Below are 27,744 nucleotides of genomic sequence, written 5' to 3'. Positions count from 1 at the left end.
TGGCACAATAAAAGGTTATATTAAAAAAATGTGTACAGCAGGGGAAAGCAAGGATTTGTGAGGTGCAGCAAAAGAAATGCAATTATTTACAAAAGAATACAGTGCAGAGATAACCTGATACAAACTTCTACAATCTTATCTTATGCAAACGTGACAGGTGCCATCAGACATACACCCAAAATAAATCAGAGCAAAGAAAGAGGAGAGAAAGTTTGAGCTGTGGGCAACTTCTTTGTACCTGGTGCAGTCGATGGGCCAATGCAACCCAGTCGTTTTGGAAAGGGGAGGGGGGGGGAAAGAAAACGGAAGGTGTCTATGGTGCATGAGTGAGGAGGTGCGAAATGAGGTGTAATTAAGGGCAAATGTAATGCAGAAGAGGAGGAGTGAAGAGGTGCATATCTGTAGTTGCTCTTTTAGCTCTTGTGCATCCACAGCAGACGAGATAGTAGATGGGAGAAACAAAAAGTGCAAGGTGATAGCTTATAATGGCATGTGAGATTGTCTGTACATGTAATTATTAAATCTATTGTCAGTCTGGCGTTCCGCGGGCTCGGCGCTCTGCTTCGCCTTCCGCCCTCGCGCTGCTGTTCAGGTTTGGACCCTCGTCCTCGTCCAGCCCTCTGCACTCAGAAGCAGCCACCTCACACCCAGGAGAAGATTCTCTGACCTCTTTAGACACTGACTGTGGCAGACTGTGTCAAAGACTGACTTGACTCACTCACTGTCTGTCTGTCTGTCTGTCTGTGGTGAAGACTGACTGACCGCAGCAGACAGACTCTGGAATGTATTTCCACTGATTGCAGATTGTGGACTCCTTGTTTATAGAGGCTGTGCAAAGGAAGAGCCAAGAGTTGGATCAAAACGTGTGGAAGTAAAAGAATTAATCCCATCTTGTGAAATGTGTACAATATGCTACACCAACAATTTATTGCCATAAAAAGTAATAGAAAGCTCTGTGGATCACATGACGATCGCAAAACATTGGTGTTCTGCATTAATTATGCTGAAACAAGTTTTTTTCCATTGTAGGATTGGCACTTTGTCCACAAATTACAAACTCATTTCTTAATGAATGCTTTCAAATCATGTGCCAGTGTGAACAATTATATAAAAATATCATTGTTCTTGTCACTCCAAACTATGAGAACCTATACCTGAGCCAGTAAGTTTAAGTTTTCACTGTGCTGGAGTCACAGGATTGTAAATAAAATAAAATTTGCTAATATTTATCAAAAATAAAAAAAAACCAGTCCCCAATGATCCTTTTCACAAACAGCCCTTTGAGTTCCATAGATAAATCGGCGGGAGATTAGAATTTATTATATGCTCTCCAGTTTACTTTAAAATATCCACTGATGAGCCAAAACATTATAACCACTGACAGGTGAAGTGAATAACATTGATTATATCTTGTTACAATGGCACCTGTCAAGGGGTGGGATATATTCGGCAGCAAGTGGTCAGTTGTTGAAGTTGATGTGTTGGATGCAGGAGAAGTGGGCAGGAGTGAAGACCTGAGCGACTTTGACAAGGGTCAAATTGTTATGGCCAGACGACTGGGTCAGAGCATCTCTGAAACGGCAAGGCTTGTGGGGTGCTCCCGGTCAGCAGTGGTGACTCCTTACCGACAGTGGTCCGAGGAGGGACAAACCACAAACCGGCGACAGGGTGTTGGGCGCCCAAGGCTCATCGATGCGCGAGGGCAACAGAGTCTATCCCGTCTGGTCCAAACCGACAGGTCCACTGTGGCACAAGTCACAGAAAATTTTAATGGTGGTCACGGGAGGAATGTGTCACAATCCACAGTGCATCACACCCTGCTGCGTATGGGGCTGCGAAGCCGCAGACCTGTCAGTGTCCATGATGACCCCTGCCCACAGTCGAAAGCGCCTACAATGGGCACACGAGCATCGGAACAAGGTCGCCTGGTCCGATGAGTCCAGTTTTCTTTTAGATCACGTGGATGGCCGTGTACATGTACACGTGTTTACCTGGGGGAAGTGATGGCACCAGGATGCACTGTGGGAAGACGACAAGCCGGTCGGTGGAGGGAGTGTGATGCTCTGAGCAATGTTCTGTTGGGAAACCCTGGGTCCGGCCATTCATGTGGACGTCAATTTGACACGCGTCACCTACTTAAACATCGTTGCAGACCAGGTACACCCTCCATGGCAATGGTATTCCCTGATGGCAATGGCCACTTCCAGCAGGATAACGTGCCCTGCCACACTGCACGCATTGTTCGGGAATGGTTTGAGGAACATGATGGTGTTCACGGTGTTGCCCTGACCTCCAAATTCTCCAGATCCCAATCCGATCGAGCGTCTGTGGGATGTGCTGGACCGACAACTTCGATCCACGGCAGCTCCACCTCGCAACTTACAGGACTTGAAGGATCTGCTGCTAATGTTTTGGTGCCAGATACCACAGGACACCTTCGGGGGTCTTGTAGAGTCCATGCCTCGGCGGGTCGGCGCTGTTTTGGCGGCACACGGAGGACAAACAGCATATTAGGCAGGTGGTCATAATGTTTTGGCTCATCAGTGAATATACCTGATAATGGATCATCACATACTGATGGTCGTTTTATAACGGATAGATATAGTGCAACAAATCTCTTCTTTATTGGTTGGCAAGTTAAATTAAACCCTGTCTGAGAGCAGCTGCCTTTGCTCAGAACCAATGACGCATGAGAATGCTTAATTCTAATAATGAATGCATATAATATGCTGAATAACAATTTGCAAGGGAGTGAAACTTTAGGGGATCACATGATGTTATCTAACAGCTCTGGAATACAGGGCATTGTTATAAAACATACACTATGCAATCGTCGTGAAGGCAGGGGGGGGGGGGTGCTGAGAAGCATTGCACATGTATGATAAAGCTCGAAAGTGCTCAGGAACAAACCATACAATAAATTATGTTTGAACCATAGAGCCAGAGAGGTATCATGTTGTGTTGGCTGTCCTCTCACCAGGTGCAGGTGTTATAGTAAATGACTGGTGTAACTTCATCGAGGTTTTGAGGTTTCTCCTACAGACGTATCAGAGAGGTCTCATTGGTGCGCAGACGCCTCCCCAAGAAGTAGCCTCTCCCCGTGAGGCTCCAAAGCTGGAAATGACCTCATTCACCCCAAAACTCGGTCATGTGATGGAGCTCAGAGATTAACATGGGGTGCGGGTTTTTGGGAGCACCCTCTGGCCACGAACGTGCGCGAGGGACCAAATGAGGGTCGCTATTTATCAGAATGCCAGGGAAACTCAAATGACATTGAACGGACCCCAGCGCATTCTTGCGCTCCGAGCTACTTGCCAGTCTGTTCTGACCTCGACCATCCGCCATGGTGAGTAATGTCCATTGTTCCCGGGTGTCCTTAAAAGGACAGTGGGGAGTGTCTAGGGTGCCGACTGTGGTTGCGGAGGTTTGTAGCGATTGTGGTGAAGTGGGTGAAATGCTTGGAGCAGTTGAACAGTTGAAGCAATTGGAGCGGTTAAAGCTTTTATGGTGAGGAGGTTGAGCGTAGGTTGTTGTGGGGATTTTTTAGGGAGGTGTTGTGGTTGTCGTATGAAGGATGTAGCATTGTGGTTCGAGTCCGGAGACGGTTGAAATGAAATGTCCGTTGGGGAACGGCACACTGTTTGAACGTGGTTCTGGTGAGTGTATGCAAATGAGCTCTCCCTGTTACTATGCGGTCACTCTGTGGCATACATGCTTACATGAAGAAGAGGACATGTGTGCAGCAAAATAAATTAAAATAAAGGAATAGAATATGGTATTAAAGACCAAACTAAAGCCCTCGCAACACATTTTGTCCCATCAATCCATTCGACAAAAGGGAAAGGCTATCTAATGCAGATACAAATGAAATAACTGCCTGGGGACAGCTATATGATGGATGCATTTGCCTTGAGGAGTGACGGTTTCACAGAACTGCAAGAATAACATGAGAATATGAAATTTACAATCAAGACCAAAATGAAAGCGTTCACTCTTCCCCCGCTGGTATAAGCAGTACGACTTCATTTATGGGTCTCAGGTTGATATGGGGCTTGCTGTCCTTCATGGCGTGGATTTGCACTTTTCAAACCCATCCCTCTGCGCTTGGTAATGTCTCCATCATACATTCATGGGGGCCAGTCGGTCCTGTGCGCATCCGCCTTCAGCAGAATGGTGTCTGACACAAAGGCTGCACTTCTTGACGTTCCACCACATACGAGGCTGCAGGGTCGGGAGAGATTCTTTGCGCCATTGTGACCAGAAGGTATTCACCAAATGCTCTACACACCACCAGTGAGAGCCACAAATGTCTGCCGGACGACCAAAATTGCCTGGTGGTGCAAAAGAGGTGTTGTGTTGAACTTCCACTTCGAGAAACATGTGAAGCATTGTATTCCTGATGAACATTCATGCTTGGTAGATAATACGGCTGTGGAACGAAACGGCGGATTGTTAACCAAATGTACAGCAAGCAAAGTGGGTTTAATGGGAAGTTCAGAATCCCAGAGAAATAGCAGAAAGTCTCGGTGATCCTCACGCACACAGAAAAAAAATGGAACATTTGCTCAACGTCGACCATGATGGTGATGGGTTCCTGTCTGAAGCGTACTAAAACCCCGGAGAGACTATTGATGAGGTCTGGACCAGGAAGTAGGACCTCATTGAGCAAAACCTCACAATCGATAGCACTGCTGTCGAACACCACATGGATATCGTCATGTTTGCGCGGATGGAATACAGCAAAATGAGGAAGACCTGTCGTCGTTTTGCCCTTGTTACTGGTTCAAGAGGCTCAGCATGTCCTTTGGAAAATAGTTTAGCCATGAAGTTCACATACAGCTCTTTAAGGGCTGGTTTTTATCCAGAAGCTTACGAAGGGACTTTAAGTGGTTGATCTCAAGCGGTCAATTGTCTGGAGGTTTTGCATCGTCTCTGAAGGGGAGGTAATGGAGCCATCCAATTGCCATTCCTGATGAATCCGTCCTGCATGACCGCAAAAAAACGATTGTCTTCTTTGGAGCAAACCAGCTTTTCATCATTCCTTGTTTGCTGATAGACGTCACTGCCGACCCCTTGATTGGCAGCTCTGTGGTTGCAGGATCTACCGAAGAGCTGACCTGAAGGTACGTGATGATGTGGCAGGATGACGTCCTTGACGGTGACATGATTGGGGCATGATGAGTAGACTGAAGGTCTTGCATTGTTGAGAATGTGGGTACGATAGTCTCAGGGCAATTGACGCCGTCCATAAATACATCGACAATTATCACCCATCCAAGGTCCATACGTTGTGCCCACGGAGCCATTAGGTGGTCCATTCCAAGATTCTCTGACCTTACGCAGCTGAGAAGCATCTCGTCCTATAAGCGGCAAGATTTGTCGCTTCTGGGTTAGGTTTGGGAAACATTTGAGCGATTGGATGGATATTCGAATGGAGCCTTGCGACCACCAACGTTGGAATCTCAGAGTAATTACAAGAAATAGCATTACACTCGGTTCGCTCCTGGAGTGGCAGCTGGACGATTCCATTGAAAGATTTGATGACTAGATTCCTAACATGCCTACCACTGGATGCCATTGTTCCAGAGCAGGTTTTGAGTTCATAGGGGATGAGATTATTCGGCACGTTGAAGTAGTCAAAGAGTTCGCCGTGGCCCAGAGACCGATTTGACTGATCGTCATCCAACACAGGATAAGTTTTCGGTTTTTAAGATTATCAACGATGAATACCTTCACAAGACAGATTTTAGAACAAGACCTTCCTCTGGATCCACTCCAACCACAAATGCCTTTACACCTGATTATCACCGAGGGTCGCTGCTCACCACACTTTTGAAGCCCATCCAACACTCTCTCAGGGTTTGAAGAGTCCCTGATAAATTTCCTCCCTGCCAATCCATTGAGGGTATCAACTGGCATCATGAAGTCCTGAGCAATGACCGATGCTGTCGGAGTGAGAACAATGTCATTTTACTTGACACTCCTTGGTTGAATGGTTCGTTAACAGAGCACATCTGGTGCATATTTTCCATTAAGGATGAGTCTGGATTGCAAAGTTTTTGCTTTGAATGTTCTGCAATACGCAAGAGGATGTTTTGTCCTGTGAATGGGGCAGAATTGTTGAGGATCCTCCATTCGACGAGTGTGTGGATTTTCAGAAGGCGACGCGACTGCTGCAGTCAGTTGCTCAACAATCTGTGGCAGCAATTCACCCCTGACCATAGGTCAGGTCAGGTTCGATCTGTGACCTGCTACAGGTACCATGTAAACCTGTACTAACCTGTTCTATGGTCGGGTTGTCGGCGACTAAACCGTCTCCCCCACCAGGTTTTCTGGTGAGGGGGTGTTTGGATATGGACACCCAGCAGGATTAAAAACAAAACCTGTCAAAGGGCGGAAGAGCTCCTTGTGAGCCAACGGCCATCCATATCTAGTGCCCAACTGTGTCTGCGGACGTCCTCCTGGAGTTGGGTTACTTCTTATTAGGAGGTTGGTGGCAGGATTTGCACTCCGGCCACCGTAAAACCCTTCATTCCGCAAAACGCAAAAACGCAAAAAAATCTGAAAACCCACTCCGTGGGAGTACCTCCTGTGCAGCTTCCCTTCGCAGGGCAGCTCACCGGATGACGGGATTGGGGCAAAGCCTTCGGGACCCCCAATCTTTGAGAGGAGGGAAACCACAGGGTAATATCCCTGGGTCAGATTGCGGGAGAGTGTGTCGGAGTGGTGCTGAGGTGTCGTCCACCAGACGGCGGTCTCCTTGGGTTAACCTGAGGCGGTCCCTTCGGGTGGGTGCCTGGAATGTCCTATCTAAGAGAGGATGATCACCTGTCTCTGTTATCATCTGAGCTCAAGTGTTTGGACATCGGGATTGCAGCTCTCTCTGAGGTTCGGAGACGGGATTGCGGCGAGATAATGGTGGGTGGTTACACCTACTATTGGTCTGGTCACTTTGATGGTTACCATACCCAAGGAGTTGCTGTAGCTGTGTCCAATAAGCTGACCCCAATGATAATTGAGGTAACACCGGTCAACGAGCGTATTATGAGATTAAGGATTCGTCACTCCTTAGGTGTCATTTCCCTGGTCTCTGTTTATGCTCCGACTGAGGTGAGTGATCTCACCATGAAGGATGCATTCTACGCTACACTCGAGTCTGTGGTTGATCAGTGCCCCAGACGAGATACACTTCTAGTCTTGGGGGATTTCAATGCATCGACTGGAAATGATAGGGATGGTTATGAGGTGTGTGTTGGTCCCCATGGGTCAGGAACTATGAACCAGAATAGCACTAAGTTCCTTGACTTTGCAAGAAGTCATGGACTTAGGGTGGCTGGTTCATGGTTTCAGCGCCCACAAGCTCATCGCTGGACTTGGTATTCCAACGCTGGCGGTGTGGCAAAGGAGATTGACCATGTCCTCATTGACGGTCGTTGGAGGATGATCCAGAACTGCAGGGTCTACCGGAGTGCTCAGTTCCTCAATACTGACCACAGGCTTGTTGTAGCAACTCTAAAGCTGCACCTTAAATCCTGGAGAATGGTACCATCCCAGCCTTGGCTGGATGTTGCCAAGCTCAGGGATGAGAGTAGCTGAGGAGTTTGCGAACAGGCTGAGTGGACACTTGGGGGGGTCTGGGTGCTTTGGGGGGTCCTGAAGAGTTGTGGAGCTCCTTCAAGACCACCGTCCTTGATGTTGCCGGTGGATGTCTTGGAACTCACCGCAGGGCAAAGAAGAATTTTGTCTCTCAAGGGACACTGGATACCATTGACCAGAGTCGCAGGGCCAGGCTGAATGGCAGAGCTGAGCTGTTCAGAGAGCTGAGGCGTAAAACTGTACGTGCACTGAGGGTGGACAAGGAGGCCTATGTGCGAGGAATCTGTGAGGGGGTAGAGCATCACCTGTGGACAGGTGATTCTCGTCCCGCTTACAGGGGAATTCGCGCATTACGTTCATCCAAGCCCATCCCTCGGAGCACTGCAGTTCGAGCAGAGAGTGGTAGGCTCTTGACAGAGGTGTCTGAAGTGAAGGCCTGCTGGGCCGGTTACTTTGAGCGGTTGTACCAGGCTGATCCCCCAGCTGTCGAGTTGGACGTCAAGGGTGTTACAATCCCTGTTGCTGACCCACGAATCAACTGTGGTCCACCTTCGCTTGTGGAAACACGGGCTGCGGTGAACCAGTTGAAACGGGGCAAAGCTCCAGGGATCTGTGGCATCCATGCCGAACTTCTCAAGGCTGGTGGAAATGCTGCACTCGTGTCGTTGCATGCAGTTTTGTGCTCTGCCTGGAACACAGGCATCATCCCAACTGACTGGAAGAGGGGCCTTGTTGTCCCTCTCTGGAAAGGGAAGGGTGATCGCCAAGACTGCAACAACTACCGAGGGGTGACGCTGCTCTCAGTGCCGGGCAAGGTCTTTGCTCGGATAATTCTTGATATAATAGGGTTCGCCACCATCTGCTTGAGCATCAGCGTCCAGAGCAGTCAGGCTTTACACCAAAGAGGTCAACGATTGACCGTATCCTTGCCCTTCGTGTCCTCACCGAACGCAGACGAGAGTTTCGGCAGGGGCTGCTTGCAGCCTATGTTGATCTCTGTAAAGCGTTCGATTCAGTGAATCGGGATGTCCTCTGGAGGATTCTTGGTCTTCGCGGGGTGCCACTAAAACTGATCGATCTGATGTCTGAACTCTACTCTGGTTCTGAGAGTGCTGTGAAGTGTGGTGGTTCCACCTCTGACTTATTTCCAGTTGTTACTGGAGTTCGTCAGGGATGTGTACTTGCCCCCACACTTTTCAGCACTTGTATGCACTGGATGTTAGGGAGGATGTCGGAGAGATCAAGTTGCGGTGCATCGTTTGGGAATGTCAAGATCTCGGACCTTGATTTTGCAGACGATACAGTCATCTTTGCGGAGACTTTAGACATCCTTTTGGGGGCCCTCGAAGTGCTGAATGAGGAGTCGGAGCCGCTGGGATTACGGGTTTCTTGGGTCAAAACTAAGATCCAGGCCTTCGGTGACATCTTGGATGCTGCTGTCCTGTCTGTGTCTGTTTGTGGTGAGGATGTTGAGGTCGTGGAGAGATTCACTTACCTTGGCAGTGATATTCATGTCTCTGCTGGCTGCGAGTCAGAGGTCAATAGACGTCTGGGTCGGGCCTGGGGAGTCATGGATTCACTGGATCATGGGGTGTGGCGCTGCCGGTACCTGTGCGGGAGGATGAAAGTCCGAGTCTTCAGGTCCTTGGTACTTCCAGTCTTGCTCTATGGGTGCGAGACTTGGACTCTGACCAAGGATCTGAGACGGAGACTTAATTCCTTTGGTACCAGGTGTCTTCGGAGAATCCTTGGCTATCCGCTGGTCAGATTTTGTGTCCAACGAGCGGTTGCTGAGAGAGACTCGGATGAGATTTGTTACCTGCATAGTCCGTGAGCGTCAGTTGCGGCTGTTTGGACATGTGGCTCGTTTTCCTGATGCTGATCCTGCTCACCAGATTCTCTCAGCGAGGGAGTCTCATGAGTGGAGGAGGCCAGTGGGCCGACCACGTGCCTCATGGTTGCAGCAGGTTGACCATCATCTCAAGGAGATGGGGATGGGCCTGGCATCTGCCTGGGGGATGGCCAGACGGAGGCCCCTGGAGTACCGGCGGAAAGTGGACGCAGCGACGCGCTGTTCTGGCACATGCTCCCATACCTGACCTGACCTTGGTCTTGCTTTTTCTGACCTTGGACGTGTCACCAGTGAAGGCAAATTTTATGTTTTTCCTCGTGAGTGGAGCTCTCACCTTAGTAGCTGAAGCAGGTGATCAGTCATCATATCCCGAGGAAGCCATCAGACTGAGGTCATTTTGAATCTCTGCATTCACACGAATGAAGGATGCGAGTATCGAAAATGATGGAAAGGTGACATTGTGGGTTTCTTTATATTTGAAGGCCTCCATCCTCCAACGATCCACGAGGTCAGGTGGATGCTTCGCCATGATTGGTTTGAGTAACAAATATGTATCCAAAGCTGCAAGTCCGGGAAGGGAACCATCGTTTTTGGCGACCTCCATTTCCTCAATGGTGTTGCTAAACTTCTGCAGTTTTGCGGTCATGAGGAGAGACTTGAGGCAAAAGTTCCAGCTTGTTTCGCAATGATTTGACAACTGCTATATTATTGCCAAATCTTTCTTTAAGGTGATTCCAGACCTGCTCTAAACCGAATCAGGGTTAGAAATGTAGACTTGGTAAAGACATTCTACGAGTGCTTTGGGTTCTGAACCATCAGCCACATGTTGAACCATGAGGTTAAGCTGCTCATCGGATGCTAGCGGTACTCCTCTGATCATGTTCTGGAAGGCCGCACGCCATGTTCTGAATTTCTCAGGCTTATCGTCAAACACAGAAATTCGATTTGAAACTAAATCTCAATGAGACAGATAGTTCACACAGTCATCCATGGCAGGCATCATTGTTGGCATGATTGATGGTTTGACTTCTTGACTCAATAGGGAATGGCTTAACACTGGAAACGTTGTTGGTGGATGTGTTATACTGTTGTGGGGCTGGGTGTCGGCGGCGAGCATGACCGCGAGGTGGAGCAGCGGAGTCGGCTCCACCGAACACACTGGAATTTCGGTTGTGACTCTCTGACAACTCCGAAAGGTCACGGGTCACTGAGAGGACCGTGGTCGCCAATATTTTGACGGTGTGAGGTGGGGTCCACTTGTCTAACTCCAATTTACCTAAGTGCTCACACCGTCCAACTACCGGGGAAACCACACCTTCGGCCGACTGTCCGATCCGAGTCGTGGGTAACGGCTCAGATCCGGCGTAACAGAGCGGAGTTACCAGAGCCGCGCCGGACCAAATGAACAATTTGCCGCTTCGCTATTTTCCAACACACACCATGCTAAGCCAATGAAAGAAGCACAGAAACGAGCTGGTACATTAAACACGAGGGGTATTTATTTTACAATAATCAGGGAGGGGAAGCACATAAAAGAGCCGAGTTATCACGACTATAAGAAATGCAATGTACAATGAGGAATTTGTTCCTAGGCTCGCTCCGCGCATTCTGTTCGTAGCACGTGATGCCCCGTACACGCGCTCGCATGGGGACCCTTGTTTGCCGAATTCAAACAACACTCGCCGCCATTTTAGCCGTCCACGAGGCCTTGTTGAATCCCACGCGGAGCGTTTCCGTGCCGGATTCCCGCCACGAAGACGCGTACGCGAGGGCTGCTCGCTAAATGCGAAACGGGCCCCGTACGTGACGTCCCATGAAACCGGCGCAGTTCCCGAAATACTTACTAGCGGCCCATTCGGCTCGCTGTACCCCTCTCCCATCTGGGTCGGTCCGTGTCCCAATTCCTCTCATGCACTCACGCACGCCATGTCACTCATATACTCCGGGACAATCACATCGGGGCTCCGTGTCAACTCAAGAAATCCCAGGGTTTCCATACCCCCCAAGCTTCGCGTGTACCCGTTCACATCACTCACCCGATCAACCTCGTTCGGCCCGACCGGACCAACCTGGTCGCAGTCCACTTCGAGGGAGCCTACAATCTCCCTCCGTTCCTGAAGGACGCTATCCTGATGCTTGCACCGAGTCATGAAACATTCCCCATTCTCAACCTCATTGTCCCCCACGATCCCTCCCTGTGTGTGCTCGTCTTTTATTTCCTGTATTTCGTTCACCTCTGTTGATTACTGCGTGTCTGGTTCCTCTTTTGTCTCCTTTATTTTCTGCATCTCTGTCTGTTAATTTCTCCGTCACCTCTTTTAATTTTTCCGTCGTCCCCTCGTGTATCATCCTACACATCTCCCCATCAATTGTTGTGTCGTAGCTTGTCATCCCGACCTCACCCGTCTCAATCGCGGGCCGGACGCATTTCGCACTCCTCTTCGTCGGTTCGGTCGCTCCGCCACGTGGTGCCGCCATTTTCTCCCCCATGGTCCGCATTTCGCGACTCACCTCCTTCAAGTTTGCCCTCATTGCCTCTTGCCCCACCTGGAGAGTCAACCCCATGCTCTGCATCTCACCCCGCTGTGTTCGCATTTCACTCTTCATCTCATCCCTTACGTTTTGTGCGCTTGCTTTTATTGGTTCACGAGTCAGTAAGTGACCACGATATTAGTTATGGTTGTATGTCTGTCTGTCTGCCTGTCCCGAGCAGAGCTCCGTGGGTTTTGATCCGATCTTGATAAAATTAGGGTGCGAGGTTTGTATCATGATCTAGTTGTGTTTTCTGGAGAATGGGCATGCTGCGCCCATTATGGGCGGAGCCACGCCCAAAAAACATGTTTTTAGGGGGTAGCCGGTTTCAACTTACATCTTCTCTGAGGGGGTTTGTCGAATCTGGCAGGGGTTTCGGTATTTGGTTAGCCCAATGGCACCTGCATAGCCACACGGAGCTCGATTTTTCATTTTCGTCCCAAGGTCAAGGTCACAAGGTCACGAACTTAGAAAATGTCAAAAAAAAAGCAATATTGGGGCATCGAGCTCCTCGGGTTTTCAACTGTTTCGAAAAAATTGGTATGCAAGTAGTGCTCTTCGAGTACGACAACTTTCAACATTTACGTTTTTCCCCGATTCCCGCCAGTTTGCCCTTGGCGTCCCCTCGAAGGTCAAAAAATAAAGGCGAACGTGTACACTGTACATTGCTCGTGAACCATGGCAGTCTCCAGACTTGTTTCGTTTTGCATTCCCTGCATTTCTTCTTTCATTTTTTGCGCTACTTGTGCATTTGCGTCCATCTTCTGCATCAACCCCTCCAACATCTGTCATATCAAATAACAGAGCCGATCCGCCATGATGGTGTGCGGAACCGGCAGAAATTGGGGGGGGGGAAAACTTTGATGGAGGTGGGGGGGGCGTCATACGCCGCACCTGCCACTCCCAATACCCCTTCTGGGTTTGGCTGCGGGGAAATGTCTTCCTGCATGGGGGTGTCCTGGACCATGGGTTCCTCTAAACCTGCATGACTACCCACCTGCTTCAACTCATCTTGGCTTGCCATGTTGTGTGTTGAGAATAAAATTTAATATCGCTCGCAATTTGGAGGGAACGGGGGGGTTTTTGCTCCGCACCCCTGGTCCGAATCCCGTGAATTTCTCAACGGAGGCGGAGGGGTTCCAAACCCGCTCCCGACACCAATTGTTGTGGGGCCGGGTGTCGGCGGCGAGCTCGACCGCCAGGTGGAGCAGTAGAGTCGGCTCCACCAAACACACCGGAATTTAGGTCGTGACTCGCGGACAACTCCGAAAGGTCACGGGTCACTAAGAGGACCGTGGTCGCCAATATTTTGACGGCGTGAGGTCGGGTCCACTTGTCTAACTCCAATTTACCTAAGTACTCACGCCGTCCAACTACCGGGGAAACCACACCTTCGGCCGACTCTGTTCGATCCGAGTCGCGGGTAACGGCTCGGATCTGGAGTAACCGAGCGGAGTTACCAGAGCCGCGCCGGACCAAATGAACAATTTTCCGCTTCACTATTTTCCAACACGCACCATGCAAAGCCAATGAAAGAAGCACAGAAACGAGCTGGTACATTCAACAATAGGGATATTGGTTCACGAGTCAGTAAGTGACCACTATATTCGTTATGGGTGTGTGTGTCTGTCTGTCTGTCTGTCTGTCTGTCTCTGTCCTGAGCATAGCTCCGTGGGTTTTGATCCGATCCTGATAAAATTTGGGTGGGAAGTTTATATCATGATCTATTTGTGTTTTCCTGAGAATGGGCATGCTGTGCCCATTATGGGCGGAGCCACACCCAAAAAACATGTGTTTTTAGGGGGTAGCTGGTTTCAAGTTACAACTTCTCCGAGGTCGTTTGTCGAATCTGGCAGAGGTTTCGGTACGTTAGCCCAATGGAACCTACATAGCCCCACGGAGCTCGTTTTTCATTTTCGTCCCAAGGTCAAGGTCACAAGGTCACGAACTTAGAAAATTGCAAATTTTGACATAAAAATCATACGACCGCCAAAACTTTGAGAGCTCGGATGACAATATTTTTTATGCATAATCTTGAGGTCATTCCCCACCTCAAGTCTTGAAACCATTTTGCTCTTTCTCGAACATATGCGGGTACAACATAGGTGTACATTGGATTTGATGAGGAATAACCCGATTGGTTGTCGGTTGTAACTGGAGCCAGGTTTGTGACCCACGAGCTCATAACAGGAATGTTAAAACAGTGAGGATCGATATGCAACCATGACACGTATCATTGGAGAAGGGTGACCACATGAAGGTTGTGTGCAAGGCATTAGTTAGCGTCTGGTGAGTTGCATACGATAGACCAGGAGCTGGCATCGTGTTATACTGAACAGACAGAAGTTGCCTGTTGGACATGTTTGATGTCGACGCGTTCTCCATGGATGGTTGTGCTGCAGCGTTAATGGCTTGTGAAAACAGGTCTGTCTGAAATGACAATGGTTCAAGCAACGTAGCTGGGTCAGCACGTACCCAGGTATCCGGTGGAATACCTTCAGTATCGTCTTCAGACAGAATGGATGGCGGTGAAAACGTGGCATCTCTGAACAAGAGCATTCCCACCTTCTCCGCAGGTGTAAGTAATTCAGCTGCCGAAATGTTGTCGAATCCACCCCATCACAGAGCATCACATCACTTCCATACAGACCTGAGCCACAGCAGGCTCTTCCTCCCACTTCAGCTGTTCAACATATATATGCTGCTGCATAGATTCCAATGTTTCTGGATCTGTTGCTACTTGAGGTCACTATTTATGGTGATTGCAAAATATGTTCAGAGAATAAGAAAGTTCAGTGATCGGTTGGGCACACAGTTTCATCGCATTATATTTTGTGAATAATTTCTTCATTGCAGATATAACAACAGGTTGATAAGAACTGATTATATAATAACGTTTAGCTCATCTGGAATTGGAATTCCAGATAAGGTGATGTCATCATGCACCATCCATCCGTCTCCTATTTCACCTTGTCTGGCCAAACCACTGGACTGATCGGGTTGAAATTTGGTGGCAACATTCCGCTTATGACTGGGAACGGGCATCGCAAAGGTTGTTCCGGTCACATGAACTTAAGTAGGTCAAAATGTTTGTCTAAGTAAGTTTCTTCAAAAATCTTCTTTTCCAGACCGACCTGTCAGAATGATATCAAATTTGGTCTGCAACATCAAGACAGGGTCCTGCAGTTAAATTGTGGAGGCCACACTGATCATGTGACCAGAAGTGTGTCAAAATGGCGGTTACGTAAATTTCTTCAAAAATCTTCTTCTCCAGACCCACCAGTCAGAATGCTTCCAAATTTGGATTACTATGTAAAGCTAGGGTAGCGATGTTAAATTGCAGAGATCATGCTGATTACGTGACCCGAAGTGTGTCAAAATGGTTGTCTTGGTCAATTGTTGGAAAAATCATGTAAATTCCTCAAAAATCTTCTCCAGACCCAGCAGTCAGAACGCTACCAAATTTGTGTTGCTACATGAGGACAGGGTCATGATGTTAAATTGCAGAGATCATGACGATCACATAACTGGAAGTGTCAAAATGGCAGGATGTTAATTTTTCAGAAAATCATGTAAATTCCTTGTAAAATTTTCTTCTCCAGATGCACCAATCAAAATGCTACCAAATTTGGGTTACAACATTAGGCCAGGGCCCAGAAAAGCTCCAGGCCCAGTGGTCCTATTTTTATTTTTATTATGATGTGATCTTATAATGATAATAAGGCACATGTTTTCTTACCTTACAACTTCCCAATTATACCCAGATCCAGTTCCAGCACCGTAGTTCTTGAAGAGATTCCTGATGGAACTGACGTTAGACCTTTTGAGTCACAGTCAACTGATGTTCCACTGCAGGAACACCGAGAGACTTTCATGGAACATTCATATCGTTCCTGTTTTCACACCACGGTTTATAAAATTCGTCATTTTCCCTATTTACCCCTTTCATTTCGAACATATGATCTACGTAGAAATATTAGACGACAACAAATGCATCTGAAAATTAATGGGATGCTCCATTCTATGGGACGCTCCATTCCATTTGCGATTACTGTATTCCCCTTGGTAAACCGATTTGTATAAACATATTAACAGAAAGAACATTATAATGTCAAAATAAAAAATAAAAAAAAATAAAAAAGACAGAACAGATACCAATTCTGAGAAGAGAGACAATACCTCTTTTGGGGGACAACTTTCCTCCCCCTGTAAACTCCTTCAGACCATAATTTTTAAAATTGCGTGAACAAGCTTTGGTACATCATGGGTGATGAAATTTGTGGTCAAGTTTTATGGAAATTGTGCGTGTGGTTCCGGAGAAGAAAGCAAATCCATATTTTGGTGGGCAATCCCCGTAAACCCCTCAGACCACCCCGAGATATATATATATATATATATATATATATATATATATATATATATATATATATATATATATATATATATATATATATATATTTTTTTATTTTTATTTTTTTTTTTTTACTTTTTTAAATTGTCGTCAACAAACTTTAGTACATCATGGGTGATGAAGGCTTTGGTAAGGTTTCATCGGAATTGTGTGTAGTTTCTGAGAAGAAGTTACACGTATTTGTGGAAGGACAGACGGACGACGCACCGTGCCATAAGCTCCCCGGAACGACGTTCCACATGAGCTAAAATTTGGGGTCAAGGGGGATTTTCAAGGGGGGGGTTCGCCTCAAAATAGGTATTTGCTAATACTTTGGTTCATTTTGCTGATTCCGTACCACATGGACTTCCTCCTGAATATCACTCGTCTACCGGGTAAGCGCCCAGGGGTATTGCCCCTATTTCTTTTTATGTCGTGAACAAACTTTGGTGCATCACGGGTGATGATCGATGGTTGTAGTGAAGTTTCATCAGAATTGTTTGTGTCGTTTCTGAGAATAAGTTGCAAGTGTTTATGGACGGAGAGACGATGTGCTATCCCATACGCACCATGGAATTGAGTTGAAGGTGAGGTAAGAATAGTTATTCAGTTTTTCAATATCCTGATGGCTTCACCTGGAATTGTTTACATACAAAGGAATATGAAGTATTTTCTTGTTTACATGGACCAGGTGTTGCCTCATCTCAGAGGAGGGCTGTGGTTTCAAACTGGGATGAAGAGTTTATCACCAAGGAATTTGACCTCAAAATAATCGGTCACCCTCGATTATATCAGAACCTCAGTCATGGGATTGGTTGCGTTTCGGATCCCTGAGCTACAGGATGTGGTTTTTACTTTTAAAGGAAGATTTTCATTGGAGATAACACAGATAGAGACCATGCAATCAGAACCGCCGGAGTACCCCCAAAATGGTTCTGCACTATGGAGCGTCGGTTACTTCGTTCTGCTGAATCAGTTTCTTGGCAAGAATCGTGCTGGGCCGTTTGCCATTCCTCTCCCAGCAATGAGTTCGGGCAGGGATTTTTAATTTCACCACGATGCCGAAGATAGCTCACCAACTCTTCGTGAAGGACACCATGGAATCTTTAATATCCACCAAGTAATGCCAGCAGACGGTATTCCCATCTAACGTCCATCCGAAGGCACACACATTGATGAATCACCCAACCTGAGACACCATGCACGGGTTTACTGTCGTTTAATCAATGGGATTCCCATCTCAATTAAATCATCTGAACACGATTGGTGAAGTAGGAAAGCAATTCCAGCATGACAGGAATCAGGAGTCGATGAAGGAAAGATAGATGTTGGATGAATACTCTTGTGGTTTAGAGAAACAGGAAGTGGGAAGAAAATTACTCGGACTTCCTCTTTCTCAGAGGGGGTTATTTGACCCATCAAACTTGCACATTGGTTGTCATCCTATGGTGGTGTGTCTGTGCTCTACTCTTATATGCTGAGTGTTCAGTAAGTAAGCAGCACGTACCATCTTCACACGATTGTCCCCCATAAGCAGCACGTACCACCTTCACACGATTGTCCCCAATAAGCAACACGTACCACCTTTACCTGATTGTCTCCTTCAAGCAGCACGTACCATCTTCACACGATTGTCCCCCATTAGCAGCACGTTCCATCTTTACCTGATTGTCTCCTTCAAGCAGCACGCATCATATTTACACGATTCGTTCCTTCATTGCAGCACGGACCATGTTTACAGAATTGTCTTCCTCAAGCAGCATGCACCATCTTTACCTGATTGTCTCCTTCAAGCAGCATGCATCATATTTACACGATTCGTTCCTTCTTTGCAGCACGGACCATGTTTACATGATTGTCTCCCTCTCGCAGCACAGACCATGTTGACACGATTGTCTTCCTCAAGCAGCACGGACCGTCATCCCCTATTGTTTCCTTCAAGCAGCACGTACCATCTTTACATGATTGTCTCCCTGAAGCAGCAAGTACCATGTTTCCATGAATGTCTTCCTCAAGCAGCATGTACCATCCCAAATATTGCACCTGTCCACCTGAAAAATCCAAGTTCCTCCTGTTATTTCAATAGGTGTCTTTTTTTTTGATCACCTGAGGCTTTTCTCACTTGACCTGTGTGTGAATGAGGAGGGTGAGGATGATGAAGTGGCCACTATTGGATTGAATTATCACTCTCTTTACTTAGTATTTTCTGATTGGTCTCGTAATTTCCGATTAAACGATGATTATTTTAAGGAAAGACGACTTTTATATCCCACGGTGTGAAATGAGGAGCGATGAATGTTTATTTATTATCAGTGTTCCTGCAGTGGTACACAAGTTGGCTGCCAATATGAAAGCCTCACATCAGTTCCATCTGGAATTCCTTCCAGTACAACAGCACTGGGTCTGTGAGTAGAAATGTCATTACTGATCAAAAACCTTAATATCCGGATTAGATCCTGAGTGTTGAAGATCATTTCACTCCGCCACCATCTTTTCATGTTTTGTCTTTTTTACATGAATTGAAGGTTTTTGTCAGGGTTTGTATGTAAATCAAATGCAGGACAAATTTACACTAATAGACATTGGTGTACTTTGGTGTGGATTACAAAGACATTGGCAGACAATGGACAAATACATCTTGTAACGGGGTTTACACCGAGTTCATGAGTATCATGAGCCCCTGCCTGCTTCATATCGAAATGTTGAAACAGATAAACCTAATATCGGTCCTTTACACTTGATGAACAATTTTATCCCAGAATGCAATGCACCATGAAGGATTTCCAGACTTTCCGCAGGAAGGCTCAACGTTTGGTGATGTAATTGTAATGTAATGTGGTACACTGCCAAGAATAAACTAATTTATTTATTTCAAGGCAAAACTACAAGATGCATCATGGATCATAGTAGGAAATGAAGGCTGTTACAACTGCACTCCCACTTTCCTGATCCCAGACACACACACACACACACACACACACACACACACACACACACACACACACACACACACACACACACACACACACACACACACACACACACACACACACACACACACACACACACACACACACACACACACGAACAAAAGATTGATTTATATACCATGTTGTGAAATGAGGAGCGATGAATGATTGTTTCTCAGTGTTCCTGCAGTGGAACAACAGTTGACTGCAGATCGAAAAGCTTAACATCGGTTCCATCTGTTTGAGAACGAGTGTTGGTTGAGAACTAGTATAAAATTTAGTCGAGACACCGTGTCGGTGGTATTTTATGGAAAATACGAAAGTACAGACACTAGTGCCTTTGGAACTGACAAAACCCCTTTTGAAAGAATTCAACAATTGTTGGTAAAGAACCAAAATCAGATGGATGATTGTAATGAAGAGACGTGGAATAATAGAGAAATCTTTAAAAGTTCAGGGGAAAAAGAATTTGAGCGGCTTGCTCAAATTAAATCTGATTGGTATTATTGATCAAGGCAATTGCCTAGTGGATGTATATGTTCGGTGTGCACAGGGTTCTTTCCTTCCAAAATCGCCTGGGCGCACCAACTCTGTGGGCATGGGGAGGTGGTGGCCCCGAGGGGTTGAATCCATTCGCGAGGGTTTTAACCCACAACAGAGCACAAGTCCAGGTGATGCGGTGGAAACGAGCCTGCTGCGAGCCAAATGACAAATTTACATTTTCAGTAGGTTTGTCCTTACAGAACAAACCCTTAGGTTGTTTTATATGAACAAAGGGGGAACTGTGAAAACTGAAATATTAATTAAATTTAAAATAACGAGTTCGTGCGTGGCTGAACGTGCATGGCCATACGTGCAAAAAAATAAATAATTAATACTTTCAAACCGCGTGCCAGAAACAACAACCACACAGGCCGTTCCTTCGCTCTCACATGCCCATACGTGCAAAAAAAAAAGCTTTCAAACACCCACACAGGCCGTTCCTTCACCCTCGTAAACGATGACTGGATTGGGGCATTGTGTTTATCTATAAATGCGCATAAGAAATCGAGAAATTATTATAATACAGGAAGTCATCACTATCCGGAGGTCCGTACGTTGTAACCCGTCATGGCGAACGCGGCTGAGGTTCTCTTCCCCAATGGCCACGCCTCCGCACCAACATGTCCTGTCATTGGTTTGGTAAATAAATGGCCATAACTTGGGAACCACTTGTCCGATTAATATCAAACCTTGAAAAGGCACGTACTCAGGTCCCCACCAATATACCTGGCAAGTTTCAATGAGATCGGACCAGTTGTTGTCAAGAAACAGGCATGCACAGGCGTGCACACAGGCGCACACACAGACACACACACAGCTGGAATTATAGAAAGACGTAAAAATGCAAGATTAACTTAGTTTAGCACTTTTAAGAAATAATTTTTAAAAATTTCAGTACATGCTGAGAAAGCTAGGAAAGGGCAGAAAAACACATTTCTTTGATTTAGTCAAAAACAACCTTGTAAAACTTTATCTATCCGGTGACCATCTTCAACAGCAGGGCAAAACATGACTCTCGACCATCCTCTCCCCCCACACCCCTTCCCGAGGCTGTAAACAAAACTCCAAAACAAACCAAAACCCCTCTATGCAGCAAATTTGAAGTCCACAAAGTTCCATCTGATACCGTGTAGTACAGCGGATAAGCTCTCATATTTTAACAAATTGTGCATTTTATGAGAAAACCATGAAATTTCTAGCATCGTTAATTCATACCATAATGTTTATTTTCGGGTGTGGAGGGAAGTGAGATTTGACCTCTGAGGGGAAAGTGAGAGGTCAAATCCAAGATGGCCGCTAGTCACCCGGGTCTAATGTTCAAACGTCCTTAATTTTGGAACCAGACTGCGCAGAAAAACATTTACGGTGTCATTTCCAACTAAATTGGGGATGCCCATTCATTTGGTGATACCTTTGAGAATGTCAGAAATCAAGGAAATGAATTTAGGTCAAGGTCAAGGGAAAATTTTTCAAAAAATAAGCAATCAGTTGAAATTTGCAAATGCATACCGAGTGGTGTCATTGTGGCGAATAGTTATTTAGCCCCTCAGAGGGTGTGCTTGAGGTGTGCCTATGGCTGATGCAACAAGTCTTGATGGTGCAGCTGTGGTTCAAATGTTAAATCCTGGAACATCAAGAACATTTCAAGAGTATGGAGAAAGAGTGTTTGCACCAAACATCTCTGCTCAACTTGAGAAAAGCAGCCACATCGCCCTTGTCTGGGATGTATACCTACCCGCCAGCCTCAAAGCCTCAACAAGACAGAATAGGAGAAAGGGCACCAGGAAAAGAGTGGCTCCTTCTACTGTGGTGCCAAAGAACTGGAAGGACTTCCTTCGATGCGATGATAACAAAAATGAATTGTTTGCTTTCCCGTCACGGGTAGTTGATCATCTTCCTCTGGAAGAGGGCAAGGAACTGTATGCAACAGATGGAAGTGGAGTCCTTTGCTCTCCGGCTGAGTGATACTGGCCTGCCTTGCCCCATGTTCGCAGGAGGAGGCCGACACTCGTCGACTTCTGCATGTGGCAGATGCTGTGCAAAAGGGGTGTAAGAAGGTGACCATACGTACCGTTGATACTGATGTGGTAGTACTGGCTGTAGCTTCATTCAGCAAGAGAGCTCCTGATGAGCTGTGGGTTTCCTTTGGTGTCGGGTCAAGCTTTCGGTACATAGCTGTTCACGAAATGGTTGCCACAATGAATCCAACACAGTGTCTGACTCTCCTAGTCCTTCACGCTTTCACCGGGTGTGACACTGTGTCTGCATTCGCTGGCAGAGGAAAGAAGACTGCCTTGGAAACTTGGAAGTCTTTCCCAGAGGTGAATGATGCTTTCAATGAACTCGTATGCATGTCAAGTGAGGTCAGTGAAGGATCAATGTTACTGCTAGAGCGATTTGTGGTACTAAGGCCAAAAAAAAAAAATGTTGCATTGGCGTAACGGGTCACTGAAAAATAGGGAAGGTCGGTCGGGATCTTTTTTTTTTATTTTTTATTTTTTTTCCTAATAAATCCCTCCCAAAATCTCCCCCGGCTCGAGTACCACCCTTTTTGTCGGCGGGTTCTGTCCGAAACACTTCCGGGTTTTTGCGATCGCGATCGCAATCAACAAGATACTTGAAAACGATAGCAAAACAACAAAAATAGCAATAAAATAGGGTCGGCAAAATTTTTCAATAGCAAAAAAACAAAAAAAAAAAACGTAGGGTCGGCGGAATTTTTAGGGTCGGGCGGGTTACGCCAATGCAACATTTATTTTTTTTTGGCCTAACGTACGACCGAACCAGTGAGAGCACGGAAGTGAATGATGCCAGGAAACAGCTCTTCACACAGAAGTCTAGAAATCTAGAGAACATTCCTCCAACCAAGGCAGCACTCAAACAGCACATCAAGCGCATTTGCTTCCAGGCCAACTGTTGGAACCAGGCATTGGTCCTGGATCCGGAGATGCCAGAGCCATCTGACTGGGGCTGGACAAAGGAAACAACTGGGTGGCAGCCGCTTTGGACCACTCTCTCTGAAGCATCAAAATCGTGCCATGAATTGATCCGCTGTCGCTGTGAGAAAGGATGCACTGGACGGTGCAAGTGTGCCAAAGCTGCGCTCAAGTGCACTGCACTGTGCTTCTGTTCTGGAGGCTGTTAGATTTTGATCACTACCATTATCATCATTGCTATTCAAAAAGTATTAAATAGACTCACAGCATGGAACTATTCTGTTAATTTTTTGGTATTATTATCCCTGTAGTGTCAAAATGGAAGCGAAGTTTCACTTTATTGCATTGGGCCAATCCATTGTCTTTACCAAAAGAATGTCCAAAAGTTTTTAACGTAATTTGCCCTTGATCGAAATGAATTTCCTTGGCTCCTGGCGATCTCAAAAGTATCACCAAACGAATGGCCATTCAAAACTTAGTTGGAAATGACACCTTAAATGTATTTTTACACTGTTTAGTTCCGAAATTGAACGGGTTTGAACATTAGACCCGGTGGACTGGCGGCCATCTTGGATTTGACCTCTCACGGTCCTCAGAGGTCAAATCTGACTTTCCTCCACATCTGAAAATAAACCTTATGGAATTCACTAACTTTGTCAGAAAATTCATGCTTTTCTCATAAAACGCACAATTATTGTGCTTGTCCGCTGTACTATTGGTTGAATGGTTCGTTAACAGAGCACATCTGGTGCATATTTTCCATTAAGGATGAGTGTGGATTGCAAACTTTTTGCTTTGAATGTTCTGCAATGCGCAAGATGTTTTGTCCTGTGAATAGGGCAGAATTGTTGAGGATCTTCCATTCGACAAGTGTGTGGATTTTCAGAAGGCCACGCGACTGCTGCAGTCAGTTGCTCAACAATCTGTGGCAGCAATTCACCCCTGTCCTTGGTCTTGCTTTTTCTGACCTTGGACGTGTGTCACCAGTGAAGGCAAATTTTATGTTTTTCCTAGTGAGTAGACCTCTCACGTTAGTAGCTGAAGAAGGTGATGAGTCATCATATCAGGAGGAAACCATCAGACTGAGGTCATTTTGAATCTTTGCATTCACACGAATGAAGGATACGAGCATCGAAAATGGGAGAAAGGTGACATTGTGGGTTTCTTTATATTTGAAGGCCTCCATCCTCCAACGATCCACGAGGTCAGGTGGATGCTTCGCCATCATTGGTTGGAGTAACAAATATGTATCCAAAGCTGCAAGTCCGAGAAGGGAACCATCGTTTTTGGCGACCTCCATTTCCTCATTGGTGTTGCTAAACTTCTGCAGTTTTGCGGTCATGAGGAGAGACTTGAGGAAAAAGTTCCAGCTTGTTTTGCAATGATTGGAGAACTGCTATATTATTGCCAAATCTTTCTTAAAGGTGATTCCAGACCTGCTCTAAACCGAATCAGGGTTAGAAATGCAGACTTTGTAAAGACATTCTACGAGTGCTTTGGGTTCTGAACCATCAGCCACATGTTGAACCATGAGGTTAAGCTGCTCATCGGATGCTAGCGGTACTCCTCTGATCATGTTCTGGAAGGTCGCACGCCATGTTCTGGAAGGTCGCACGCCATGTTCTGAATTTCTCAGGCTTATCGTCAAACACAGAAATTCGATTTGAAACTAAATCTCAATGAGACAGATAGTTCACACAGTTATGCATGGCAGGCATCATTGATGTTTTGACTTCTTGACTCAATAGTGAATGGCTTGACACTGGAAACGTTGTTGGCAGATGTGTTATACTGTTGTGGGGCTGGATGTCGGCGGCGAGCACGACCGCGAAGTGGAGCAGCGGAGTCGGCTCCATCGAACACACTGGAATTTAGGTTGTGACTCTCGGACAACTCCGAAAGGTCACTGGTCACTGAGAGGACCGTGGTCATCAATATTTTGACGGTGTGAGGTCGGGTCCACTTGTCTAACTCCAATTTACCCAAGTGCTCACGACATCTTACGACCGGGGAAACCACACCTTCGGCCGACTCTGTCCGATCCGAGTTGTGGGTAACGGCTCGGATCCGGCGTAACCGAGCGGAGTTACCCGAGCTACGCCGGACCAAATGAACAATTTTCCAACACACACCATGCTACGCCCATGAAAGAAGCACAGAAACGAGCTGGTACATTCAACAATAGGGGTATATATATATTTTACAATAATCGGGGAGGGGAAGGACGCAAGAGCTGAGTTATCTCGACTATAAGAAATGCAATGTACAATGAGAAATTTGTTCCTCCGCTCGCTCGCTCCGCGCGTTCTGTTCGCAGCACGTGATGCCTCGTACACGCGCTCGCATGGGGACCCCTGTTTGCCGAATTCAAACAACACTCGCTGCCATTTTAGCCGTCCACGAGGCTTTGTTGAATCCCACGTGGAGCGTTTCCGTGCCGGATTCCCGCCACGAAGACGCGCACGTGAGGGCCGCTCGCTAAATGCGAAACGGGCCCCATACGCGACGTCTCGTGAAACCGCCGCGGTTCCCGAAATACTTACTAGCGGCCCATTCGGCTGGCTGTACCCGTCTACCAATTCCTCTCATGCACTCACGCAGGCCATGTCACCACACACTCCGGCACAATCACATCAGGGATCCGTGTCAACTCAAGAAATCCCGGGGTTTCCATACCCCCCCCCCCCAAGCTTTGCGTGTACCCGTTCACATCACTCACCCGCTCAACCTCGTTCGGCCCGACCGGACCAACCTGGTCACAGTCCACTTCGAGGGAGCCCACAATCTCCCTCCGTTTCTGAAGGAGGCTATCCTGATGCTCGCACCGGGTCATGAAACATTCCCCATGCTCAACCTCATTGTCCCCCACGATCCCAACCTGTGTGTGCTCGTCTTTTATTTCCTGTATTTCGTTCACCTCTGTTGATTACTGCGTGTCTGGTTCCTCTTTTGTCTCCTTTATTTTCTGCATCTCTGTATCTGTTAATTTCTCCGTCACCTCTTTTAATTATTCCGTCGTCCCCTCATGTCTCGTCCGACACGTCTCCCCATCAATTGTCGTGGCGTCGCTCGTCATCCCAACCTCACCAGTCTCCATCGCGGGCCGGACACATTCCACACTCCCCTTCGTCGGTTCGGTCACTCCGCCACGTGGTGCCGCCATTTTCTCGCCCACGGTCCGCATTTCGCCACTCACCTCCTTCAAGTTTGCCCTCATTGCCTCTTGCCCCAACTGGAGAATCAACCCCATGCTCTGCATCTCACCCCACTGTGTTCGCATTTCACTCTTCATCTCATCCCTTATGTTTTGTGCGCTCGCTTTTCTTGGTTCACGAGTCAGTCAGTGACCAGGATATTCGTTATGGGTGTATGTCTGCCTGCCTGCGTGTCCCGAGCATAGTTCCGTGGGTTTTGATCCGATCTTGATAAAATTAGGGTGCGAGGTTTGTATCATGATCTAGTTGCATTTACCGGAGAATGGGCGTGCTGCGCCCATTATGGGCGGAGCCACGCCCAAAAAACATGTTTTTAGGGGGTAGGCAGTTTCAAGTTACATCTTCTCGAAGGGGGTTTGTCGAATCTGGCAGTGGTTTCGGTATTTGGTTAGCCCAATGGCACCTGCATAGCCCCACGGAGCTCGATTTTTCATTTTCGTCCCAAGGTCAAGAACTCAGAAAATTGCGAATTTTGATATAAAATCATACGACCACCCAAACTTTGAGAGCTGGGATGACTATTTTTTATGCATAATCTTGAGGTCATTCCCCACCTAAAGTCTTGAAACCATTTTGCTCTATCTCGAACACCTTGCCAGTGGCGCCCCTTTCAAGTTTGTTTTTACGCTTATTTCATCAAAGTATGGATAATCCGAGGAGTGCGAAATGCCATTATATTGTTCCTGGAACGTTCCAGAGTAAGTTTTGCACCAAAGGTCATAATCCTTGACTTTTGACCTTTAAAGTTCACAATGGTCAAATTTTCAAAGTTGTGGGAATCGAACCGGGTTTTCGACATTCTTCGACGAACTAACTCCATTAAGCTATATCACGTATCCTGTTTCCTTATTTTAATGTCCACAACATTGTTTTGTGACCTTTAAAGGTTGTGCAAAGGTCAAATTTTGAAAGTTGTTGAACGAAACCGGGTTTTCGACATTTTGCAGCTAATAACCCGTCACTCCGACCACATCATGTTGATCATTTTTATAACTTGGTCAAAAATTATTACATTGTCTCTTCCTTGACTTCTGAAACAATCTAAATCATCAAATCCCGCTCGTGAACCATTGCAATCTCCAGACTTGTTTATTTTACAATAATCCGGGAGGGGAAGCATCCGGATAACAAGAGCCGAGTTATCATGACTATAAGAAATGCAATGTACAATGGGCACAGAAAGCACTAACACAGTTGTTACTTAGACAGGGCCCAAGGACACACACACACACACACACACACACACACACACACACACACACACACACACACACACACACACACACACACACACACACACACACACACACACACACACACACACACACACACACACACACACACACACACACACACACACACACACACACACACACACACACACACACACACACACACACACCTGCGCGCGATGCAGTCAGCCACAGACCCGGACAGAGATGCGCAATCGAGCAGATTTTCCGTGAATCCCGAGCAGACTCGACCCAAATCCTTCGTTGCTTCTTCTTTTGTCGCTTTTCTTTCGGGGCCCGTCCGCTCCCGTGGCCTGCTCCCATTGGGTGGACGGCGTGTCGCGGCTCCGCCTTCTTGCCAAGGACCGCCCCGACTCTGGTCTGCTCGACACCCATTGGGTGGAAAACGACGCATACCCTTATTTGGCGCGCAGCTGAAGCGAAACGCTTTGTGACCAAATACGGTGCGAAATCGACAC

At 46.8% G+C, this 27,744-nt stretch overlaps 1 long non-coding RNA gene across 1 annotated transcript; it reads right to left on the bottom strand.

The window, feature by feature from the left end:
- LOC147033355 (uncharacterized) lies at nt 1-27,744 on the bottom strand. Its single transcript, XR_015055541.1, has 3 exons — nt 27,436-27,744; nt 15,720-15,829; nt 1-2,476 (listed from the first exon to the last, which is right to left on the bottom strand). It is a non-coding gene; the product is annotated as an uncharacterized LOC147033355 (long non-coding RNA).

The sequence above is a fragment of the Eptatretus burgeri genome, chromosome 2, assembly GCF_056783735.1.
Source record: "Eptatretus burgeri isolate ZD-2024b chromosome 2, Ebu_testis_v1, whole genome shotgun sequence".
NCBI classification, from domain to species: Eukaryota; Metazoa; Chordata; class Myxini; order Myxiniformes; family Myxinidae; genus Eptatretus; species Eptatretus burgeri.
Note: the sequence above shows the minus strand (reverse complement) of the source record. Positions and strands in the feature narration are given on the sequence as shown.